The sequence below is a fragment of the Magnolia sinica genome, chromosome 10, assembly GCF_029962835.1.
Source record: "Magnolia sinica isolate HGM2019 chromosome 10, MsV1, whole genome shotgun sequence".
Classification (NCBI taxonomy): domain Eukaryota; kingdom Viridiplantae; phylum Streptophyta; class Magnoliopsida; order Magnoliales; family Magnoliaceae; genus Magnolia; species Magnolia sinica.
In genome coordinates, this window is record NC_080582.1 from 4,306,759 (window position 1) to 4,313,699 (window position 6,941).

The 6,941-nt window shown below is 36.9% G+C and overlaps 2 long non-coding RNA genes across 2 annotated transcripts; both read left to right on the forward strand.

Annotated features, from left to right (window-relative positions):
* Positions 1–2,981: 2,981 nt before the first annotated feature.
* On the forward strand, positions 2,982–4,546 carry LOC131257811 (uncharacterized). The gene is made up of 3 exons (XR_009177643.1): positions 2,982–3,282; positions 3,383–3,432; positions 3,987–4,546. It is a non-coding gene; the product is annotated as an uncharacterized LOC131257811 (long non-coding RNA).
* Positions 4,547–5,451: 905 nt separating this feature from the next.
* On the forward strand, positions 5,452–5,794 carry LOC131257812 (uncharacterized). Its single transcript, XR_009177644.1, has 2 exons — positions 5,452–5,491; positions 5,580–5,794. It is a non-coding gene; the product is annotated as an uncharacterized LOC131257812 (long non-coding RNA).
* The last annotated feature ends 1,147 nt before the right edge of the window (positions 5,795–6,941 follow it).

Sequence of the window (6,941 nt, forward strand, 5' to 3'; positions counted from 1 at the left end):
AGTTTGGAACAACCAAACACATCCTAAACCATTTCTATAATTCTTCTTTTAAAAATAAAAGCAAAGAGTTCTTCAAAAAATAAAAAGGAGAAGAAGCAAAGACACTAGTCAATGCAAAAGAACCAATTTAATTTTATTATCTTGTTACATAATAAAAGCATGTTGCTTCTGTCAGTGCTGGGATCTAGCCACTTCCAAATTACAAACTTCACGCTGACAATGCTCGCGTCTTATGAGCTTTGAAGCCCACAATGCACCCACGCATGCCATCATCGCATGACATCTGAGATTTGTACTAGGTTGGCCATTCTTGTGTGGCAACCTGACTGAAGATCAAGGTGATCATCTCTGTATGAAAACTGCCAAAACGTTCACGTGCAGCCCCAACGGATTAGTGAACTGGCATTATATTTGGTCGATCATATATGTAGTGGGCCCACCTGATTCAAGGCTTGGATGCCCTGCAGATAGCAATGGAATGGTCGACTTTACAAAACTCAGTTTTTAGTGGGGGATCCTTGCAGAGATGTGAAACTCTGGTTTAAAATAGCATCATGATACACAATGTGGTGGGCCTCAAAAAGTCCTTACCAGAGTAAACTTTGTGGGGTCGACTGTTATTTATTTATTTTATCCACTCCATTCATCCATGTTAACGGATAATTTGATGTCTAGAGAACAAAATCATCCAAACTCAGATGGGCCATACCATCTAAAACCATGTGAAGACATCATAAAAATTATAAAAGCACTTGGTGGGGCCCACATGAGTTTTGAATGTGGCTTAAACTGGGTCTGACCCTTCATCCAGGTGGGACACCTAATGTTTATGTTTTCTCTTCATTCATATCTCACATCTAGCAGTATTTATGTACTTAATAGAACTTCTATGAAGTGGACATCAGAATAGCATTTCTCATAAATAAATGGACAAGATCCATCCAATGCACCTAAGTTCCATGCTGATTTATTCAGGGTACTCAAGAAAGCTATGTGAATTGACTCCAAGCACATACACAACCTAAAGAAAGATCATAAGCTTTGCCAGAATACCTATATCAAAATCTTGTGAGTTGTTACCAGAAACAGTTCCTCAGTAGCAAAATCTTAGGCAATTAAGTTCTTACCATCTGAAATCAACTATGATTGATTTGAAATCAGTTATGATTTCAAAACCTTGGGTCATTTATTCGGGTGCATCAAATCCCATGTCAGGTAATTCACATGTTTTCTCCACACTTGTTAAGCCATCAACTCTTTTGTGAACGATGATGAAATTTTATTATTTACTAAAGCCAAAAGGAATAAAAGGTAACTCAGGAAGTGACCCTCTCGCCATCTCCCAAACTTAGAGCTACAGCCAGTCACAAGATGAAGCCGAATAAAATAGACACCCAAAAATAAAACAAACACAAGAAAGACAAAACAAAAACCCACAAATTAAAGTAAAGATTGCAAGAATCAGGATGAGTTTTGGATTGCAAGAATCATTCGAAGATTGCAGATCCAGTAGTATGTTCGTCTGTCCTTCCTTGTTTTCTTACTTCTAGTATCCATAATTAAGCACGTGGCCAATAAGCAGCCACATGTCGATGGATTTAAATAGGTAGGACGTTAGACCCCATATTCAGATATGTGGGCTCCACTGCTTATTTATGCCAATCAAATATTCGTGTGCCTAACAAAACTCATTTGCTTAATCTAAGTTTGAAGAAACAGAAACCATGAAAATTCAGAACCTTACAGAAGGCTACTACTATACAATCTTAGCTCTGAAATAGCTTATAGCAAATAGGTTGATGAAATACTATACAATCTAGTCTAAAAAGCATCAAGATACTACTAACAACATATCACTCATGTTTTTTTTTTTTCCAATGGTTCCATATTTATGTTTTCATAGCTTACAATATTTGTGAGCTGACTGAACAAAGCGCTCATATTGTTCGGCACAATAGCGATATAGGTGCACCTTTCGTCTATAATTTAGATTGCTCATTTGGTTTGCCATCGTGCAAGCTAATGTACAAAAATCTCCTTTTCCTTGCAATTCTAAACATTTTTTTTCCCATTGATGGGCTGCATTGTGTCACCGAACTCTGATTGGAGGATAGGATCTTCCAATATGACAATCTAGATCATACAAATAACTTAACCGATTGTGCTTTGAGCATAAAACAGAATTTCACCAACCACATGAAAGTAATTATTTGATTTTGCCTTGGAATTTGAACCATTCACTGTTAATCATCCATTTGATAATCATCAATCAAATGATTATCTTTGATTTATTAATGTGATTTTTGAAATGATAAATAGCCATGCATGAGTGCCACGTTTGAGGAAGATGACTCACTAAACTACCATTTTCAAGATGTTTGTGAGCTCTGACATGTATGCAGACTCCTTTGATAGTTAACTACAATTTTAAGAAAATGATGGTAAACTCTTCCAACATACACATGTCACGGTTATATGACAATCCAGGCTGTCCAATTGCTTGCTCAATTGTGTTTGGAGCATAAAGTTACACAGGTAACCACATATCCGGGCCATCCTAATTGCTGGCCCAACTGATGTTTCAATTTGGCCCTTTGGAATTTGAGCCAATCGCCGTTTGACTTTTAACTGTCAAATGGATGGTTAAGATTGGTTGATTAGTGGGAATTTCATCATATGGTCCATTCACTTTTACCTACGCAAAATTTTGATGGTTTTTTGAATAGCCTTACATGAGTGCTACATGTAAAGAGGATGAATCACCACCTTTTTAAAAATGGGTGGTGGGAGCTATCATGTTAATGCTGCTCTTAAAATGCAAGCGTGCTTGGTTGCCTGATTACAGTGAGAGAAAAACACTGATAGTGTGGCAGGGTGTGATAATCGATGCATGAGCATTAACAAATAGCATGACTCATATGAGGTTAACTTAAACTAAACCATCTAAATCATGGGTGCTTGTTTAGATATCTCGTGAACTGAAAACAATACCAATTTAAAGTTCATATCTTGCCTCATTACAGTGAGAGAAAAACACTGATAGTGTGGCAGGGTGTGATAATAGATGCATTAGCATTAACAAATAGCATGACTCATATGTGGTTAACTTAAACTAAACCATCTAAATCATGGGTGCTTGTTTAGATATCTCGTGAACTGAAAACAATACCAATTTAAAGTTCATATCTTGCTGATTGGTGGAGAATTCCCGAGAAGTTTTTGGTCTCATAAAGAAGCTGAATATTGTCCCTGACACCAAGAAGAGAGCAAAAACAACATCATGTAGATGCTTTTCTTTTGGTTGTTTCTTTTGTTCCATCATGTTGAATGTACCTTACAATCAATCATTGTTTCTCATGGTTTGTTTTTCAAATGTTTGCAGCTTTCTTTGATACACTGGTCACTGGAGGAAACAACAATAGCTCTTCGAAGGTGAATGAATCTGTACCTTGTGAATTTGCATGTTCAAATTTCAACCTAAATACCCCTACAAAAAATAAAAAAAATAAAATTCAAACTTCAAACTAAATGCTCAAGGAGATGCCTTTTCTCTTCTGAGAAATTGAAACTAAAATATCAGAATTCAAAGGTGGCCTCTGTTTTATGGATTACAAAAAATTTCAGATAGACTTGTGTTTACATCCTTTCCTAATTTAGATAGAAGTATGTAACTGAAGTCAAGTTCATCTATAGAGTTCAGGTTGATCATCATTCACTCCATTACCACTTTGTGGAGAAGTTGGTGATTGTAACTTCTTCTTTAGCCTCTGTTGGAACCCCAAACTAATGCCTGCTTTTGGCACTTTTGGTAGTTTTTTAAACTGCATATCCTTGCCCTGGCCCATTTCCACCTCTAACAGTACATGCAGCATAGGCCATCAGGTGCCCAAGAATCAACCCAACATAGTTTTGTGATTCCTTTGTTTTTTGTAGTTCACCATCATTGAATAGTTGGTTCTTTTAAAATTTTTTTTTTTTTTCTTCAGGTCAAGTCATATTTATGTGTTTGACACACAAAAGAATCCAAGAGCTGACTCTCTTTTGCATGCTGAGATCAATCCAAGGCCATGACAATGCCAAGAACAACCACCTAGTGACTTCTCTATTGCTCAGTTCCGGTTTCTGGAGCGACTACTTATCGTCCATGGGCACTGGTGCGATAAGAGGATTACCCAAATGGTAAGAACTACAGAATCCCTAACACTAGATGGGCCCCTTCATGTTAGGCCTAGATCCCAAATGCAGCCTGATCACAGAAACTTCCAGATGGAATGTGGGGTCCACCGCGTTGTAAATATACCATCTAGCCCTCTCATCTGGTGAGAGGGATAGGATGAAGGCGCACCCATGAAATGCAGGCCATTCCAGAATTCAGGTGAACCATACCATGTGAATATATATGTTTTCGGCAAGATTCTATATTGTGGGCAATGGTGTGTCTCACTTTTGTATCTGGATGATTCTTGGTGTGTATGGTTGGAAAATCATCTACTTCATTCAATGGAAAAACATCCCAAGCCTGATTTCTGCAAATCTTATCTTGTTATATACTGTTGATCATTGATTTTTTTTATTTTTTATTTTTATTTTTTATTTTTTTCCCTTTAGGGAACTTTCACTTTATGTGGGGTCATCAAGAGAAATGATCTAGGATAGAGATTGTTTGTGTCCTGAAGCAGCGATTGTTTCTCTCAGCCCAAAAAACAGCTAGCAGAAGAGTTCTCCATTTCCTCTTTCCAAGACCTCCTCCTGTCTCCACATGCCATATACAGAGGAGTTGATCGACAGAATTGGGCATTGCCGATATTCCTGCCAATCTAAGGACGCCCCACCACAGATCTGATGTGAAATGGCAATGAATGAACAGGTGATCTACAGATTCCTCCTCCCTCAAGCACAGGAGACGCATTGGGAAGGATCATCCCTCTTTTCTTCTGGTTATCAATAGTTAGGATTCGATTCTGACCAACGAGCTAGCCAAAAGCTGCCACCTTTGGAGCCACACCATAAGACCAAAGCGCTCCCATGTGGCAGCATCGAACTGGATCGGCAGGTTTTTTATGGAGTTATTTCCTCTTTTTTCTCAACGCAAACCAAATTGGTCTTGATCGACGCATTTTATAGAAAAAAAAATAATAATTTTGAAGTACGACATACAAATATGAATTGATGTGCACCCATGTGATTTTACAGTTGCGCTGAAAACATGGCATCCATTTGTGGTCTAGTAATCTGAACAATAACAGATGGCATCATGCTTAATATCTGTAGATTGTGTACTGTTGTGAGCATTTCAGGGTGTCAAACAAGTCCTGGTAAAGCTTGGGGCAAAAGGGTCAGCTCTATTTGTAGAAGGGGAGGATCCAATACAACAACCTATCATTTCAGCTTCCAAAGTTCTAGATACAACTGGAGCTGGTGATACCTTTACTGCTGCTATTGCCGTGGCTCGTGGAGGGCAAGTCCAAGAGGGAATCCTTGCAGTTTGCTGGTATGCATGTCTGTGTTTCATTCGCTGTGGCTTCCTTCTATATTCTTACAGCTATGGGATGTTACCATTTGCAACTGTTGTATTGCAGCTGCCGCAGCTTCTCTGTGCCTTCAAGTGAAGGGGGCCATTCCAAGCATGCCTGACAGGAAAGTAGTTTTGGAGCTTCTTCAATCTCTTTGAGGGGATTCCCTTTCTTTGGTAAGTATCATCATGTTATCCAGATGGAAGATAACTGTGTACGTGAAAAAAATGTAACAAGTGGGAACATTTAAAAAACTAATGCAAGGCTATAACTTTTGTTTTCTTTGCAGGGTTATTGGAATTGCTTGTCTGGTTTCAATGGTGATTTGAGTTCAGGTCACGCAAACACATATGCATGCATTTGTGTGTATATATATATATATATATTATATAACAGGTGTATATCAGGAAGAATATGATGAAAGAGATGGGGGAGCTGACTTTTACCTACGAAATATTTCGTAGGTAAAAGTGTAAAATTATAAAATAAAATATTATCTTTTTACCCACGAATCATTTCGTAGGTAAAAGTCCACCATACACGTTTCTTTACCTACGAAAATTTCGTGGGTACAAGTGTATTTTTATTAGGTAAAAGTCTTCAAAAATTCAAAACATCCTTTGCCTACAAAAAGTTTCGTAGGTAAAGATGGCTTTTACCTACGAACTTTCAATTTGTAAGTAAAAGTAAACTTTTCAAAAATTTTAAATATGACTTTATCTACGAAATTTGATTTCGTAGGTAAAAGTAAACTTTTCGCTTTTTTGTATTTTGAAAAATTGAAAACGCCCTTTATCTACGAACATTTTCGTAGGTAAAGATGACTTTTACGTACAAAATCATATTTCGTCGGTAAAAGTAAAGTTTTCGATTTTTCATTTTAAAGAAAAATTCAAAACACCCTTTACCTACGAAATGTAAAGATGACTTTTACTTGCAACCTTTAATATCGTTGATAAAAGTACTTTTCGAGTTTTTATTGTAGTTGAAAATTGTAAAACAACCTTTACCTACAAAAATTATCGTGGGTAAAGATGGATTTTACCTAGACAACTTTTACCTATGAAATTAGATTTGGTAGGTAAAAGAAAATCTAACACCTACGAAAATTCAAAGATAACTTTTACCTACCAAACTAGACCTGGTAGGTAGGGGGAAAATTGAAAAGACCTTTCACCTACGGAAATTTTTGTAGGTAAAGATGACTTTTACATACAAAATTAGTTTTGGTAGGTAAAAGTAAACATTTAGATTTTTAAATTGAAAACACCCATCACCTACGAAAATTTTCATAGGCAAAGATGACTTTTACCTACGAAATTAGATTTGGTAGGTAAAAGTAAACTTTTAACACCCATCACCTACAAAAATGTTCGTAGGCAAAGATAACTTTTACCTACGACATTAGATTTGGTAGGTAAAAGTAAA